This window comes from Aquila chrysaetos, chromosome 13 (genome assembly GCF_900496995.4).
Source record: "Aquila chrysaetos chrysaetos chromosome 13, bAquChr1.4, whole genome shotgun sequence".
In the NCBI taxonomy this organism is placed as follows: domain Eukaryota; kingdom Metazoa; phylum Chordata; class Aves; order Accipitriformes; family Accipitridae; genus Aquila; species Aquila chrysaetos.
This window is the reverse complement of record NC_044016.1, coordinates 17,565,720-17,584,241: the sequence shown is the minus strand read 5'-3', so window position 1 is coordinate 17,584,241 and position 18,522 is coordinate 17,565,720. Positions and strand designations below refer to the sequence as shown.

At 43.2% G+C, this 18,522-nt stretch overlaps 1 protein-coding gene and 1 long non-coding RNA gene across 8 annotated transcripts in view; one reads left to right on the top strand and one right to left on the bottom strand.

Annotated features, from left to right (window-relative positions):
• The window catches only part of TTC7A (tetratricopeptide repeat domain 7A), a 185,641-nt gene that overhangs the window by 11,768 nt on the left and 155,351 nt on the right, over positions 1 to 18,522 (bottom strand). The gene's annotated exons all lie outside the window — the stretch shown is intronic.
• LOC115350479 lies at positions 6,360 to 14,939 on the top strand. Its single transcript, XR_003926454.2, has 2 exons — positions 6,360 to 6,439; positions 13,513 to 14,939. It is a non-coding gene; the product is annotated as an uncharacterized LOC115350479 (long non-coding RNA).

The window sequence follows — 18,522 nt, the reverse complement described above, 5'->3', positions numbered from 1 at the left end:
CTGTCCCTATTTGAGTTCATCAAATGTTAGCAGGGATGTTTGTACTGTGTTTGAAGCTTAAATGTGATAAAACATTTATTGACATAAAAAGTAAACCCTAAGGCAGCATTTCAAACTAGGAGGCTCTGATCTCTTCATAGGGAGGCTCATACAAGCCTAGGGAGAATGAAGAGTTTTTATGCCTTGTTGGACTGTCATCACTTAAGCTTCGTTCAAAGCAGAATTTCCTGCATGCTAAATATTCTCTAGATAGTTCTTCTTTGCTGAGACGTACATGGAGATGAAGCTGCAAGCAAGGAAACCTAACAGGATGCCTCGACCACATGTTTGAGACTAACTAAATGCAGTATTTGTTTCGCACTCTCTTTTCCTAGGGAAGGCAAGATTTCTCCCAGCCCTGATCTTAGCACTTGTCATGGTAATGTTGCAGTAGAGCACACCGTAGCTTCAACTAGGACTCAAGCTCATGGTGTTGTCTGTAAAAACATGCACTAAGAGAAGGTTCCAAACTAATAATAGTAGTAATTTAGAATACATAATTTATAATTTAAGGTCCCAATTCTGTTATGCACTGTACCTGCTTCCCCGGCAGAAAGCTTTGTTGAAATTAGTGAGATTCAGCCTAGATATAACCAATTATTTCAAAATATGTGTGGAATTGAGACTGATCAGCATCAGCAGTGAGAGAAAAGGCATGCAACATATATGCAGGATGCTGAAGAGCAGCAGGTAACCTGCCAGCTAAAGCACTTGACTAGAAAGCCTGCTGTGCTTCATTGGCTGCTAATGCATTTCACATTGAATAATCTGCCATTACTCAGGAACAATTCAGAGAGCAGGGACAGGGTCAAGGGACAAGCTTTGGGAGGCAGAAGTCCTGGTTTTAAGTCTTCTCAGGCTGAGAAGGGTTGAGAACTTGCCTCTCGTGCCTAGGGGGTGCATGCTAACTTCTAGCAAATATTTGTAAGAAGTCAGGGCAGCAGTTAAGCACCCCCATCACCCCCAGAGGGGGAAACAGCTCTCTGCCTCTATTTTCATAGTATGCAGGTGCCTATGTTCTGTTGCACATAGCAAGATGTTGCTGCATATAGCTGGGGAATGTCTAGGCTTAAGACTTGGACACCCAATTAATCTGAGTGCCCACAGTGTGCTGTAGCTGATGAACAGGGAATTTCTGTCTGCTTAGGTTTCCTCCAGTGCCAATGCTGGATCTTCCCCAGTTTTTAATGCACTGCTTTGCAACAAAGGAGGGGCTGATGTGCACATTTCCCATGCATGTTATCTTTGCCTTTCTGTACAGAGTAAATCTTGTTTGAATGTGTGATTCATGAACAGGTTCTCCTAGATAACAGCTTCAGCTCTGCCGGGGGTCTCCGTGAACCTCAGTCCCACAGAAGTAATCGCCAGAGCAAGCGCTGCATTTAGTATGTCTCTGAGGAAGGGTGTAGTGCAGCAAAGACTTGGCTGACAGAAGCACATAGCATGCCAATGTAGATTACAGCAGATATCTTCTGAAAGGGGAGCCGAGATATCTAAAAAAATCTTAATTTGCTTAGTTTTCCACTACTGGCACTCTCTGTGATAGCATGTTATTAATGACATCCTCTGCACAACTACAGCCAGAGCCTCAAAGTGCAATATTGTAGCTGAGCGCTAAGCTAGCTGAGCTGCTGGGAAACACAGAGCAAGCTGGGCAGGAACACACTGCTGTGGTCCAGCCAATGCCTCTGGCTTCTGCTCAGATGCCTCTGATCCCGCAAGGAGCATGTTTCCTTATTGTCTCTTAACATAAAATCTCTCATAAATCATGAGCCTCCATGCACAAAACAATTTTGCTGAATTACAGATAGCATTTTCTGTTACATGCTCAAAAGAGAATGAATGAAGAAACTCATTGAGAAGATAAATAATTGACGACTTTTGATAAATACTGCACATAACATTAGTATAAACGGAAGCTCCAGCGACACTGGAGAGCTGTGATGTTTTCATGTTTCCTATTTGTTTGGCAAGAAGGGACTTCTGCTTCCTTCTCTTGACTGTGGCCAGCTCAGTGCATTGGCACAGCTTGCTGAAAATCTGGAAGTCTTGCTAGTTCCCACACCCCGTTTGCACAGCTGCATCTTATGTACCAGGAGGCAACATATTCTGTTATTTTGCTACACACTATTTTATATACTATATTACTATAGTCTATCACTCTGTCCTGTCTTTGGTGTGGTAACAGGCAGCCTAAATAGTACAGAATTGTAGCTAATTATAACTGGTTTCCTTGTTTGTGAAAAACAGTGTTTGAAGGTTGAAGTATAAAGGGGATAGTCATTCCACCCCTTCTCCCTCTGACAGTTCCCTGAGCACTTTCTCAAATCCCATTTATGAGTTCAGCTGTAGACCAACTTGAGTACTACAATTTCTAGGCTTTAATTTGATCTCAGAGCAAAGCACAGCATGAGGACAATAGATTAGTAGAGCTGCAGTGGTATCTCGAGGGCTGTGGATGGGAAACCACAACTAAAGCTAGTAATCTTCTGGAAGATCAGGCTGGAGCTCAGTGGAGAGGCATCTGCTGCAGGGAGAGATCAGGCTAAGAACAATGTCTTTAGGACTGGATGCAAGTTTTATTCTCCAGTGACAACTGAACCACCCCAGGAACTCAAGGGGTTTAAAAGAAATGTATCAGGTTCTTGTACGGTGTTACACACACTTTAGAGAAGGGATCAGAGAAGAGCTGGGGAGTTTTGTCTTTCAGGAATTTATTTTGGTTTCTAAAGTTACATAAACAGAGCCTGAATAATGTGGTAATGAGCACCTCAGGGACATGGAGAATAACTTACTGCAACAGAGGAACGCAAGTGATTGGCACAGATAAACAGGAGCTACAGATCCCCTGGAAACCAGGATAATCCACCTCTGAGAAGCAGAGCACCAGCCCTCCCGCTAATGGACTGAAATGTCTGTGCTGCACAGTGGATCAGATTTGCTTGTTCCAATCACCCCAAACACCCCAGCAGGTCTGGTCTCTTGCTGATGAGGGAAATGCGCAGTTCCCCCAGGAGAGGAAGTGGCCACTCACAGCGTGCAAGCGATGGCTTGGGTGTCAGAGAATCACTTATCACCTTGTTTGTGATGGCTCCACTGTCTCCTCTGGATGGAGGAAGGAAGCCTGCCAACTGCAGAGGAAGAGAGCAGGCAACAAACCTGCAAAACAACTCTGTCAGCTCCTAACTGGTGCTCAGGAGCCGTGATCCCACTGCACAGCCAGGGATTTGCTCCCATGGCTGGGCTACTGAAGCTCCCAGCCAACTAGTGGCTTTGCAAGGAGGATGGCGGTGGGGGACGAGGGTTTCTGCAGCAAACAGAAATGAGGAGAACAAAGCGTTTGCAATTCCTTGGACAGTGAGTGAGTTGACACACAAACTTATTAATGTGAGCATCCAAAATGCTCACTTCTCCTGTGGGAGCCAGTGACTAGAGGCAAAGACAAGTTCTCTCCCTCAAGCTCAGCTGCTTCAACACAAAAATTTGAGTTAAAAGGCTGCTTTAAGGATTGCTTTTCCCCAAGGAGAGCTTAGAGCAGTTATTTTGGGATATCTGAAGTACAGGAACATTCCTGGGATTCTGCAATAAGCCTCAGAGTTGGGAAAACAGAATGCTAACCAGCCATGGTTTGAAGGAGGCTACCAAGCCATCTTCAAAAGCCAAATGTTGCTTTAGCGTTGTCCGACTTGGTGGAGCTGCAAAAAGGTGCCAGACAGGCATAACATCCATTGGGAGAGCTTCTCTTAGGGCCAGATTAGAATTAGTTTTGATCGCTCTCTCCTCCCCAGCCCATAACCCACCTATCTGGGACTTGCAGAGTACCACTGCTGTGCTGACAGGCAGAAAGCAGCTGTCCTGATTACACTCAGCACAACTGGGGATGCTTCCTGCAACCGCAGCCTTACGCACAACAAGCGTGCGATCACTTGACGGGGAATTCCAGTGGAGAGCACCGTCCCACAGGAGGCTGTGCTGATGGTCCACCAGCAAGTGTTGCACTCCTGACATGCCATTTTTGGGAGGAGGTGTAACTAGCTATGTCACCCTGCAGAGCAGGCTGAAAATAGGATTGCACTCACTGTGCCATGTGGCTCAGTGGTATGTCAGGACATGTATTTTTAGGAAATTCCTCCTTTGGGCAGAAAGGCTGAAGTACTTGGCCTGGTTTGCAGGCTGCTGGCTTTGCCCAGATCTTTCATACTAGAGTGTAGGAGCATGTTAGCCACCAGTCAGTCTGTGGATGTCCTTAGTGCCTCGATACAGTGCCAGTCCTAGTTACCTATTGATCAGGATGGTTGTGGAAGGGTGTAAGATGGCTGGTCTGCTGCTGTGCTTTGTTTCTCTCTTTGCTGGTGCTTTTCAGAGAGGGAACTGACCTCCAACAGAGCAGGGATGGAGAAAAAAGTAAGGAAGATCAATGTCTTGGGAAGAATATGTTCTCTGAGGAGCAGCAATAAAAATGTACCTTGCAGAATGAATGTGTGAGGGGAACAGGGAGCTCAGAGAAGATAGCTCATGCAGAGGAGGGGGGGGAGAGAGAGAGAAGGAAAAGCAGACGTTAAGGTGGGGATTTAAATAAGCTTCTGGAGAGGCAAAGAGGAGTCTGACTTGGTGAGGTACTTTTTGAGTGCAGCATAATGAAAAAATGCAGTACATCTCCGTGCCCAGCAAGTTACTGATGCATAAAAAGTGCTGTGACTTGTCTGACTACAGGAGAAGGACAAGGTAAGGCAGCACTGGACCCAGAATCAAATTCTTCTCTCTGACAGACACTTGCTGGCTTCTTTTCCCCAGAATATCATTCCTATCAGGCAGCCTGTGTTCAGCTCCAGCATCTGGGCTTTGATTTTTTGGCAGCTGCACAGAATCTCTGCTATTAAATCCCACCTGCCAGTCTCATGTCTGCTCCCACAGACCTTTGCCTGTTAGCAAATGTTTCAAGATCACACTGTCAGGCACAGCACATCATCCTGCAATCCTACCTCAGGCAAAAACCCTCATGCAAGGACTCCTTTTAACTTCACTGGGCTGCAGGAGGGAAAGGCTAGAGGACAGGCCTCTGGATTACAGGCAGAAATATTCATTTAGGTCATAGTTTGCACTGCATTCTTTTCAGCACTAATGTAAACCAGCTATTTTTTCCCCTGAATTATCTGAATAATACTATTTTGTCTGTGACATTTTAAGAAGCTTTCTTTTGAGACGTGTTCCGTGCTATAGCTGTGCAGTAAGAGAATTTGTGAACTTTGTTCACCAGAATGTGTTCATGCGAAGTCATTCTTCCTTGCTTTACAAACTCTTCCTTTCCCTTCTCTTGCTTCTTAGCAGTCCCAGATGACCAATGCCACCAGTGATGTGTACATACTGTATGTTGCTTCATTGCTGAAACAATTCATTAGTAATCAAAATGCTGAAATACAGCTTGCTCATCTATCCGGGATAAGAGATCTATCCACAGAAATAACTGCAATTTTTAATTCTTTATGGGGAGAAAGGACTTAAACTTCCACATAACTCATCTGTTACCGTATTTCACAATCATCTGACTTTCCCCAGCATGAACCTAGGCAATGAGGCTGTGTTTCTGGTGCAAAGGACAATATCTCTTGGAGATGGTCTAAGCTACTTGATTATGGTATCTCTAAAATTGCAAACAAAAGAGACAATCAGTGCTTTTTGATGTGGACATCTGTCAGCAGAGAAACAACTGCTAATTGTCATGTAATAACCAGACACTTCCATAGCAGTCATCTTTCTGGAAGTCAAGCATGAGAAAACCTGCTACTGGTCCAAGCATCAAGCATATTTTGTCCAGATCTGGCTGCATTTCTGTAACTGTTTAAAAGTCCAAAGTGATATGAAGCTCTTTTATAGATGGATACTTGAGATCAAAGTATTTAGCCAAAATATAGCAGTCAGTAATTGTTTTTTTTGGCATGTGATCAAGGTATTTAGCTTTATACTATAATATTTGCATTTTAGTTTTAAGAGCAATGTAGGTATACTGAGAAAAGGTGCTGATATTCTCACATAAATACAAGCACATGGGATTTGTAGAGAATTGGTTCAGCAGCAGAACTATCTAGTTGCAGTTCACCATTCAGAGAAGTCCTGGCTCCTACAGAAGGACCATAGGAACTGTCTGTTTGGCAGGTACATGGCTCTACATGAGCTCTGAACAACGTTAAAGCAGTACAGCGCTGTCTAAAACCATGTGTGGGGAGGAAAAGCTAATTCTCTTTCTATGAAAGAATTGACTCTAGACAGCCTGCCATCTATAGAGACCATACGTCTGATTTCCTAAAGCATCTGCATACCTCCTTTGCAGGAATGGGCTCATCAGCCCATCACTTAATTGAAGAGAATGGAAAAAATAGCTGCAACTCTCCAGAGACAGCAGGTAAGGGGATGACTTCTAATGACTAGTAACCTAAACCAGATTTGAATTGACCGAAAACTTTTGCAGAGTATCTCTTGTTTAGATGGCACAAGAGCTGCCTGCACTACAGACCAGTTATTTTTCTGGTTACATAGTTTGGCAGTAGTTTAATGACGGATACTGTATTTGGAGGAGGGAAAAACAAATTTTCTTGAGAACTGCCAGAGGAAAAATACTGGATCATCAGGAAAGAGGGTAAAATCAATCTCTCATGATTTTCAGCAAACCAGTGAAAAATCTCAACTGCCTAAAAATAATGAACTAGGTAACTCCTGCAATCACACACAGAAACATACATATAAGATACATTTTAGTGCTGCCCACAGACCTAAGCAAAAAAAAAATTAAATCGCAAACATTGTGAAGTCTTTTTAATTCATATGGAGTGAAGAGGACATTTACAGAGCAGTACAACCCCTAGCATTGCATCCATTCCCAAGTCTAGCAAAGCCCTTTCACTTTAATGGGGTTGGTCTGCCTTTGTGCTAGGAGGAACGGGATGGGTACGTTAAATGAACGACCCTGCATCTCTCAATGTGGAAAAGACCCACTGTGTAGCAGTATGACATGAGTTCAGTGCTCATGTCTGGGGAGCACTGGAGACAGCAAGCAAGGGAGAGGGGCATCTTCAGTTGTTGCATCAAACCCTCAACAAAGCACAGGCTCCAGCAGCAGCCCCTGATGGGGTGATACACTTGTAAAACATTTACATTTTCGGCAGGATGTTTCCAATTAAACTCAATTGGTTTGCACACCTGCTGGGAGTGACTGCTCAGCACCTCATCTCCCTTTCCTGCTTGAGCACAAAGAGGACGCAACTGCCTAGGCTGTGCAGGTTTTACAGCCCTTTTGGGAAAGTGGGGGACTGACAGGGCTTTGTGTAGTTTCCCGACTGTAGGGCATCATGATTGATGCTGATAATAAACCCCTCAGGACTGAGGAAAGTACCCATACAGATCCTGAATATGATCAGATCAACGGCGAAAGGATGGTATTGAAGCATGCTATGGTTAGTAGTGCCAGGCAGAACAGCCAGCTGTCACTTACTAAACACTTTTTAGCCTGTCTTTGGAGCACAGCCTGACTTGAATGTTTTAAGAAAGGGTTTTATTGGTACTGTGTTACATTATCTGAAGTATTTATGGTTTTGCCCGTAAAGGTCTAAGACAACCAAAACTTCAGAGAAAACTGCTGAAATTGTGTGGACAGCCAGCATTACTTCTGGTTTTGTGACTGCTGTCCTAGGCTCCCTTTCTGCATCTTTAGGGAGCCAGCACTTGTCAGCAAGATGTAAGTCATGCCTCAAAAGAATACTTGAATGTATTGGCCTTGTTGTTCTGCGGCATTGCCCCGCTGTGAAATGAGAAAAATGCACTTACTGTCCTGTGGCAGCAGGTCAGCATCCCAAATGTTCTCCCCTCCAACAAGCTCACTGGGTCAGAATAATTCTGTTTTGGATTGTACAGGACAGTCTCCTGGGTAACGCGCTTCACAGCAATGCTCGGAGGGGACACGCCCTTGAATGCAAGGCAGTCAATGAGATTTATAATTACCGTGTTTTATAACCTCGTTCATTCAGGCAGGGAAGGATGCTACTGAAGAGATCTCAAACAAGAGAAATGATGTACCTGCAGCTACATAAATAGTTGTTAATATGATTTGAAACCTGGATGGCAGAAGGCACTCTTTTGTCCACTGTGCTGTCCAGTGTAGCACAAAAATGCACAGACTTGTTTTAAACTCAGGCAGCAGTAGGGCATAAAACTCTCATCTTCAGCTACCATCTCCCAGAGAAGGGGATGTAAAATCCACTCTGTATCACTGAAATCTTCTGATTGCATTAAGCAAGGTCTTGGCTCAAGGCCAGGTCCCAGCTGTCCCTGTAGTGATAATGACCACCCTCCCTCGGGGTGCTGAGCACTGGCAGAATCTAGCTGCATTTTCACACACGCACACATGTGAATTGTCTGAACACAGTGGTGTTAATGCTTCTGGGATGACAAATCAAACCTATAGATGTCTCATCAACAGCAAGCTCCATGCAGAATGTGGTTTATTTTCAGAAAAGCCCAGAGGTAAAAAAAATAAAATCTCCTGGTACAGTTTGTCTGATGCTTTGTTTTTGAGTGTCCTTGATGCATAACAGCATGCTATCATCTCTAAAGATTAAAAACAATCCCTTCTTATTGCTCTGCTGGGCATCTTCAAACAAATTCATGCACAGATGAAAACAGATAAAAACAATGCCCAATGGCTCTGCAGAGATCCTGGGCCTCTAGTTTCAGGTAGTCTGGAGACAATTTTAAACAAACGTGGACCTCTTAAATCCTTGGCTACAGCTCCGGTGAGGACATGTTGGCAAAACTTCAGTAGCTTTAATGGGGTGAGGCTGGTTGAGGATTTTCAACATCATCTCCATTTTGTGGCTTTTACAGTATAGCTTAACTAGGATCTAGAGTTTATCACGTGCAATACTGGATTTTCACTATTTTTTAAACTGGAGCTTCAAGTAAAATAATAACACTTTTGTTCAGGCTTGGTTTAAACAAAAATTCAGAGTAGCTAGGTTGGTTTTCATGATGTCAAGGTCTGGGTTTTTTGATGGACTAAGGCATGGGTGGAGAAAGTCACCCTCCTATCCATCATCAATGCAGGACTGGGGCCCTAAATGACAGAATTAAACGCAGTATAAACTGAGAGCGCCTCAGGCACTGAGGACGCAACAGTTCAGCTTGCTTCAGTTAACATATCTTTTGCTTTTACCCACTTGGCTTTATTGTTCAGAGGATCTGGCCCAGTATGAGAATGAAATCCCTCCCCCAGCCCCTGTTCTGCTTCCAGCCCTTGCTGCTGGCTAGCTCTGATGGACAGCTGCAGGAGTTTCTTAAGAAGAAATTTATGTGACACTACTGCACTTAAGAAATCTGAAAGTAGGCTTTTTTCTTTTTCTTCACTCCTGCTTAAGCACTAGCTTTGCTCAGGCTGAAAAATACTCTGCAAAGGTATACCTGAGGGTTTGGTTTTTAAAGGCTGGGCAAACTCGTTCACAAAATCACTTGCAAGGCAAAGTAACTCCAGAACTAGCATAAGATGCTTGCGCCAAACACATGATGCAAGTGTTGATTTAGGGGTGCTGGTGGTATGGAGGATAACAGGGAAAACATTGAATACAAAACCATGCTCTGTTGCTGATAAACAGCCCCACAATGCAGTGTATTGCAATGCATAGGAAGGAAGCCACAGCAGGTCACGTTCAGATTGTACCTGCTGCAGTTTCATTCATTTTTTTTTAAAATCCCTCTTTTAAAATTAACTTTATGCCTGCTATGCATTGCCCATCTGCTTTACTGCAGTTGAAGTTTGTTTGCTCTTAAGTCTGTATGCTGCCTGGGTGTTGAAACTGCCCTCAAGTTTTTGGCCAGTAGTATCTAAAAAAATCCTCCCATGGCCCTCCCCTACCCTCTTTAAGGCATTAAGACTTGTTGCTTATCAAATACTTTGTCTTTGTTAACCTTGGCCATCCCCTATCCTTTGTTGGGAGGCTAGGGCTGCTGACTACAACTGCTGTTAGTTGGTTACTTGTGGTGTAAGAGCACTAGCAGCAGCACTTGAGATGTATAATATCGCAGAAAGCCAGTTGCTTTCAAGGCCGCCTTTGCCTGTTCTCCTTCGGATGGGAATTACTGGAAGCACAGCGACTTGGTTTGGGATAGTTAGTTCTATCTCTTCCCTGGTTTACCTCTTGAAGTGCTGATTTCTCAATATCCTGGAGGAGCTGTGGAAGCATCAGGTTCTTGTGTTGCATGCAGTAAGTGAGGAACAGTAATGTCCAAGCACAGTTACTTAGGCTTGTCAAAGCTGTATGTAGCAGTGCTAGCCACCTGGGGAAGGGGGTGGCATCCACACATACACAGGTGCTTCCCTACCCCCCTTCTTTGAGAACAACAAATCCTATCTAACATCTGAAGCCAAGGTAGTGTTAAAGGTACAGTATAGGTTTTTCCTCCTTGCCCCAACCACTGGGATATGCTGCCATAGATACCTAAAAGCCATTATAATTCCTTTTAATTTGAAAGGTTTCACTTTTCACCATCAGCTCTGTGGCATCTGAGTAAGGGAAGTTTCTTCTAAAGGGAGCTCTCCTCTAATAGGATACACAGAGAAACAGTCCCTCTGGTTCTTCTCAAACTGTGACAGGCTCTATGACCACTGAGATGGAAAAAGTTTGCAAGTCATCTAGTTCGAAGTATGCAAAAATAGCAGGTCTGCACTTCCAACAAGGCTGCTCTTCTGTCCCTGTTTGATGCCAGCTTGTGAGAGTGAAACTGAGTAGTGCAAGACTATCAAGATTTAATCCACTTACAGTATTTCAGTTGTATGAATTTGATTTGAAAGGATTTGTGCTACATGCATATATCATGACTTGTCATAGCTGCCTGCATTGACTCTACATTATGTGAGCATTCTTATTCCAGAGACTAGCTACATTGATAAAATCACTTAATACAGCTGACCAAACTAAAAATAAATTTATAAAAAATAGGCTGCCTTTTGGCTCAAGGATCTCACATATATGCCATTTTTACTTTGTGATGCTGCTATTTTTGATGCTGCTATTTTATATTTGCTGCTTTGGGAAAGCTGATTTCAAACAATGGGTTACTTTCAAACCATTTCCTTTGATTGTTCTTCATTCATTACTCAAAGTAAGAGATTACTTAAAAACGGTATATGCTTCCAGTCTGTCTGATTTGCTGTGTCAGCCAGCAAATAATATGTAATAGAGAATTTCTGAGAGAACGCAAAATCTAAGAGCTGAGAAAGTCTTCCAACCACTGGTGAATATGGTGATATTCAAATAAAAATAATTTAAAGCTGCAGAACTGTGAAATTAACACTTATCTCAAATAATTATTTATCATTAGTGAAAAGCAGTTCTGAACTTTCAGGGTTGCTTGTTTGACCTATTTGTGGTATTCTAGGAACAACAGCAAGGAATCCTAAAGTGAGGGTTTCTGCTCCTGAAGCCTGGAAATCACTAGGGCTTGTGGGTTTTATCAGTCTCTCTCTACATTTATTTACTTTTCTTGCTTTCAAGGCAAGACACTTTTCAGGCAAACAGGATATCAAATCGTCCATGAACCTGGTGCCTAAGATACTGCAGGCAATTTTGCTTTTAATGTGCATGAAATATGTGCAGAATCTCTTACTCTCACTGAAGTCACAAAGAGAACTGGTAGATACCAGTTCATAGATACCATCATTCTGCAGATGCTTGTACTGCAGAAGCCTGTCCTGAACTATCCTCATGTATGTAATCTCAGTTTGGAAAAGATTTAAATGCTGTGGGGTTTGGCTATATGTTAACAAGTCTATAAGCTCTCCTACAACATCAAGCTTTAAACCTCACAATGCAGTACGGGTTCATACATGAACTTTAGAAATGCTTTACTATGGCATTTGTTTAATTTGACCTAGCTTCATTTGTCAGTTTTAGTCACTCCTGTGCTCTGCTGAGCTGCGAGCGACAGCCTCAAAGAGAAAATACCACTGCCTGCCAATCTGTCTCAAAAATTACTATAAGTTCAGAAATTCTAGAGATTTTGTTAAGATGCAAGGGAATAATACTGCTCTCTTATTAAAAAACATACAATCCCATAGAAGTGCCAAACTTGCTCGCCATTAGCTGCTTTGGGGAACACTGCCCCAGGGAATATTTACAGAAGGACGAAGCTAACCTTTCTCCTTGTTTAAAAAATAAAAATCACAATCTCAGAGGTGCTTGAGAATTTATTTTAAATGCAATTCATAGTTCATCCTTCGCTACCAATTAGGTTTGGCCGGGTTGGTATGTTATGTGTAAATGTGCTGAACAAGTGCTGTATTTCAGCTGTATGCTGCCTCTTTAGTGCTGGTTCATGTCATGTTCAATGCAGGTGTTAAGGTCTGCAATACATAGATTGGCTTGACAGGTTGCAGAGAAGGGGGAGCTGTTGCTTGTAACACAAGTAGAAACAGAGACCACAAGGATAAGTTTACACTGAATGGCAGTGGTGTTTGCTGTGCTAATAAATGGAGTAGCAGCTTTTCATGACCCCCAGGGTTAACAGCCCCAGATACATGAGAGCCAAAGCACGGGTAGTGGTTTCCCAGTGGCTCTCCATTTCAGGTATCCTGCATTGCCCTCACTCAGCCTCCTGCTCTACTCGCTTCAGGATCGCTAACTGCTTACAAACAAGGCTTCACTCTTTCAACAAATTAGACTCCTCCTGCCCTGGTCTGGCTAGTTCTGCAAGGAAAGTCCTCCTGAGAATCTGGTTTTTCATCTTCTTACTCCACTTTACCCTGGGGCACAGCACACTTACCAAATGGCATTGGGGACCTGTCCCCTTTCCAAAGCACCAGATCCCAACCAGAAGAGATTGCTCAAGGGGCACAGGAGATGCTTGTTCCATCTAGTGTTTCATAACCAAATTTGAGCCTGTTAAACCAGCTGACACTACATTTTTTGTAGCTTGGAGGTAGACAAATGTGTGTGTGTACACAAGTCCACATGCGTTTACTTCCCTGCTGTAGGCCACAGAGGATGCTAGAACCCTTCCAGCAGCTGGCCTGTTGACAATCACTGAAAGCACAAAATCATGAGGTCACACAAGGGTCCCTCCCACCAAAAGTGTCTTACTCCAACAGCTTTCCACTGACTAGTGATTTCCCAATGGGCCTAACTTTATCAAATTTCTCTGCTTTTGTTTATCTTGCCTTGGGCAATACCATTCCTTACTGTCTACAATGCAGAAAAAAACCCTGAACACTGTGGCTTTCTGTACAAAGGGCACTGTGGGTTACTGAAAAATTCAGTGTTGATACCAAAATCTCAGTGTAACTCAGAGATGGCAGCTCTGTATTTTATTTAAGCATTGACAAAACGTAATCTTTTACTTATTCTGAGTGTAAAAGTCGTACTTGCTGTAAGTGATCATTATGTGTGATTTGCCTCCAGCCCTTAATGATGCAGGTCTTTCTTGTCATTTCAGTGCTCAGTCTCCCTGGAGCTTTAAGAGGAACTGCATTTGCTGAACAGTGACATCTCTCACCTGGGACGGAATAACCCCATGCAACTGCTCAGGCTGGACACCAACTGGGGACAAGCCCCTCTGCAGAAAAGGACTTGGGGATGCTGGTGAACAACTGAGCACAAGTCAGCAGAGCACCCATGCAGTGCTGAAGGGTAATGGCATACTGTGCTGCATTAGGTAGTGCATCACAGCAGACTGAGGTTAATTATTTCCTTCTATTTGCAAAGATCTGGAGTGCTGTCACTAGTTTTGGGTTCCCCAGTACCAGAAAGACAATGACAAACTGCAGAAGGGTAGGCAGAGGGCCACTGAGATGGCTGGAGGGACCATGATATCATGAAGAGTCAGAGAGGAGTATTTATTCAGCCTTTCCCTCTCCAGGCTAAGGAGGTATCCGACTGCCACCTCCAACTACCTAAGGGGTGACTGGAAAAAAGACAGGACTAAACTTTTCTCCGAGGTGCTCAGTTGCAACAGATTAAGGTGCAGCAAGGGAAATTCTGGTTGATCTGCTATTAAGAAAAAATTCTTAATAAGGGGTGGCGCAGCATCAGAACATGGGCCCAGGGAGGTGATGGAATATCTGTCCTTGGAAGTGCTCAGTGCTCAGGTGGACACGGCCCTGAGGAACCTGCTCTGTATTTGAAGTTGCCCTGCTGTGAGCAGGAGGTGGGACCAGATGACCTCCAGAGGAAAGGTCCTTTCTCACCTAAATTCTTCGATGATTCTAACGTGCCTCATGACATGTGTGCTAACATATTAAGCACACTTAATATATCATCACTGGTATCAGGTATCATCAACACTTTCATCAGCTGGAACACTGCCAAACTGACTCAAATACTGTACATCTTGTCTAAATGCAATTAAAGAGGCACATGGCAGTTTCTCTGTATCTCAATTAGCCTTGTACCATGCATGTTGACATTCCAAATTAGCTGACCTGGAGGCCTGTTCCCCACTCAATTCAGAGCTTATATTGAGCTTGCTTGGTTTGCTGTAAAACTTACTAAGGCTCACAAAGTAAGGCCCTCCTTCAGACTCACATTAACCACGATTTGGATTTTGGGGGAATCAAAGCAAAGCTCACACAGTACAAACCTAATGAATCAAACCCTGAAAGATTAATGTTCTTGAATAAAGCAGCAAACCTCACAGAGAGCTCCACAGATCTGCCTCTTCTTCTATTGCTTTGCTCTTAGGATGTCAGAGGAGCAGTGGGCAGTGACATCTCTTGCACATTGGCATCTGTTTTTGTAATGCTAAGTGCTAGCTCTTATCACCCCTGTAATCCTGTTTGGGAAGGTCTGCTACAGCATTTTACATTCTTATCTTTGTTTAGTCAATGCTGGCAAATAAAAGCATAAACAAATATCTCCACTGTACAGCTTGGCTGAGATGCTGCCACTTGTGTTCCAGTTTATTTTTATTTGCAGTCTCTTATGCTGGTGACAATCTTGGAAAGCAGATACAGCCCAGTAAGTGATGCAACTGTAAAACTGTTTTTATGAGCCTACTCTTTGTATTAAAATGAATGCTGAACAGGTGAACACAAGCAATGAGAGAACTGGGCTAAATATGAAAACATCAATGCAGTAATTTCTCTGGAACAAGTCAATGTAATTTCACCTCATTTCCTGCCTTAGGCCATGCACTAGGAGATAACTCAGCTGCCTCACGTGACTAATTTAAAGAGGTATGTGATCTGTACAAACATAGGCACCCACTTTAATTGCACAGTCTCCCTCTATCTTCAGGAGAAGAACAGAGGCAGACTCTTCCACAAGGCAATGCAGAGCAGGAGCCTAACAAAAGGCGCTCTGCACCAACCTTGGAGAAGTCCTTCTCTCCAGGCAGCAGGTGGAGAGAGTGACCAACTCATCTACCTAAGCTGAAGGCTGAGAATTAGGCAATGTGAATTTTTACCTACAACTTAAAAGCACTTAAAATGGAATTGCCACCTCAGACTCTCAGAGGCAAAGAGGAAGTATAAAAGCCCATTGTTTTATTTCTTACAAAGCTGATGGCTATTAAGTAAACCATGACAGAAAAATTACTACCCACCCAACTTCCAAAAATACTAGTAATGAGGACTGATTTAGGCAAACATTATATTCAACAATGCCAGTGAACTGCAGGACTCCAGAGAGCAACTGCAAGACAGAGATGCTCAAGCCTGTTTCTGATTAAGCAGTTCCCAGTTCGCATGTTGTGCCCAATGACTGTCTCCAGTCTGTGCCCTTCCTGATAGAAGAAAGGCTCCGCTAACTACACTGGTCGTAAATCTCCCCACTGAAAAGTGATTAGCTTGAAAATTTCCTGTTGTTCTGTCAGGAATCCATACAGAAGAGTTGCAAATCCATTAAATTAAATCTTGCAGATATGTATCTATGGAGAATACATGGCATTTGGTGATATATGGAAACTACCGTGTTATACCTTCAGACAGTTTATACGAGTACTTCTTTCCAAATTAACATTCTTGCCATCTGATTCTCATTAGACTCACTCAACTGTTCTACTAATCCTATATTTTTCCTCCCAAGGGATTATAATTGATCTTTTTGTTGCGCACACACAGGAAGGTCATACTGTTTCCTTGAGGGTGGATTCATTCAATAAGGAACTATGCTATTAAACCTGACTTGACATTATTGTCAATAGAGCTGAGCTGCCACAGTGCTGCTTATTTTTAAGAGAATTTCAATGCAACTCTCCTGAGTCCAGCTACTTCCATCATTCCACTCCATGATACACACAAGCCACCTGACAACTCATTAAAAATACACATAAAAAATGGAGGTCAGGGCTGTGTTCCAGGGAAGCCCTACTAACATTCAAACTCCACCTCTAATTTAAAAAATAATAAAACTCAAAGTAATTACAAAATTATTATGTGAATAGAAGTTCTTCAACAGAAAAAGGAAATAGGAAAGCACGACAGCAGCTGGGCCTGCAAGACATTTTTAGCTGGACACTCTGGGTTTCAGGTCACATGTGAGGACAGTATGAATTCAGTCACTGGTGGTCTGGGCAGGGCAGCCTGCATGCCTGAATTGGCAAGCACTGTTTTGGGTTTGGTTAAGTCCTACTTACAGGGACCTTCAGGGCTGCCCACTCCCTCCCTTGTAAATTGATCAAGCTCCAGTATCAGAGGGGTTGGATTGTTCTTCCCACATCTCATCCTGGAAGGCTGCTCCAGAACCTCTCCACCAGTGGCAGGGAAGCCTCTTCCATCTCCAGCACCAATTTATAGCAATCCTTTAGTTGATGCAGCTTTTCTCTCGCCACAGCATTCACTATTTGTTTCCACAGGTACCTGCAGAGAGCAAATGCATCCCTTCCCAGGCCTTGTTTTGCTACCCTGAGAAGTCAAGCTCTCTCTTGCCTATCCCTCACCATCATGGGCAGTTTGGGTTTTTTTTTCCCCTGCTCTTTTTCTAGCTGGGGCTTCTCTCTCTTGAGCACTCTGGCAAAAACATAGGCAAAAGTCACATTAGGAATATTAAACAGCAGCTCATTGATAGACTGGAGTTTTATAGAAGCATGAGGAAGGACAAGAGGAAAGGAGCAAGAGGAGTGTTTTCAACACTTAAAAAATGCACAAGTTTAGATGTCACAAAGGACAAACAGGAAACCTCTATTAAGTTCCTGCCTCAGGAGTTGAATTTTCCAAAGGGCTGAGTTGTGCCTCCCCATTTCTTAGTCCTGGATTGTTTGTTCTGTTGTTTTCAGACACTCCTTCAACACCACTGGAACAAGCTTCTGACCTACGTGTACTTTCAGATTCTTTGTAGTGAATTTTACCTTTCTGGATAAAATAGCAAATGAATAGCATTGAAAGAGCCTTCTGGGGCAAATTAAGGTTGGGTTCATCTCCTGCAGAAATCTACAAGGCAGAGAGGGGCAGAAAAGGAAGAAACAACATGTTGAATGGCTAATGGAAGAGAAAAGAAGTGATTTAAACTGTCTCTGAGTAGTCAATGCTTTACCTTGGTATTTTGAAGCAAGCAGCAGTCTATGCTTTTTGCTGTCTCTTCTATGTCCCTTCCAATTATTTCCCCTCCTCTTCTCTCTTATACACCTATATATATATACACCTATACATCACCATTTGCCTGTTCTCCAAATGTATTGGAGAAATGCAGTGCATTGAACAGAAAAAAATTGTGAGAAAAATTGTTAACAGCATATAGGGATTTCCCCACATCGAGGGAAAACTTATGGGGTGGGCTAAACTGTTTAAAAGTTTTGTACTATCAGAGTAGCCCCCAAATACCCTGCTGGAGACTAGGACTTAGCAAATTCACCCTTCCAGTGTTTTCTTGTACGCTCCGTATTAGGTAGATCTAAGAGAGTCCCAGAGTCTGTAGCTCTCCAAGCTCCATCACAGAAGACATCACTGGTCTTCCTTTGGGTTGCTAGAATCTCCTGTTGACTGTTACTATTACTTACTTAATTTCTTAAGAAAGAAAGAAAAAAAAAGGCAGTTTGTTCAAGGTTGCTCCATTTTTGGAAAGGCTTGTAATGACTGTCTACTTGAATGCTTTCCCTACCTTTAGGTCTGTCGTCTCTCTTAAAAATCCAACCCCCATCTCACCAGGGGAAACTGCAGAACTGTACTGGTACAAACATGTTCTGCTTGCACTGAATTTGCAGAGCAGAAGGATACATTCACTGTCAGAGAAAGGAAGCACCCTCCCCCCTGCCCCACAAAAAGCTATTTTTTGCAGGCGTTGTCATATCTTATCCCCAGGAAGAGAAGAGTGCTGTGCTAGAAAGCCATCAGATTCACATTTGCTTCTGTTTTACTCTGTCCTTCACAGGACTGCTGTAACAATTTTTCAATACAACGGAAGGCAAGGCACAATACACAGGCAAGGCAGACTCCTCTAATGAAAACAAATCCTTGCGAGAGTAATACTTCACAGATCTGCCTCCTAAATCCCACTCCCACTGCAATAATGT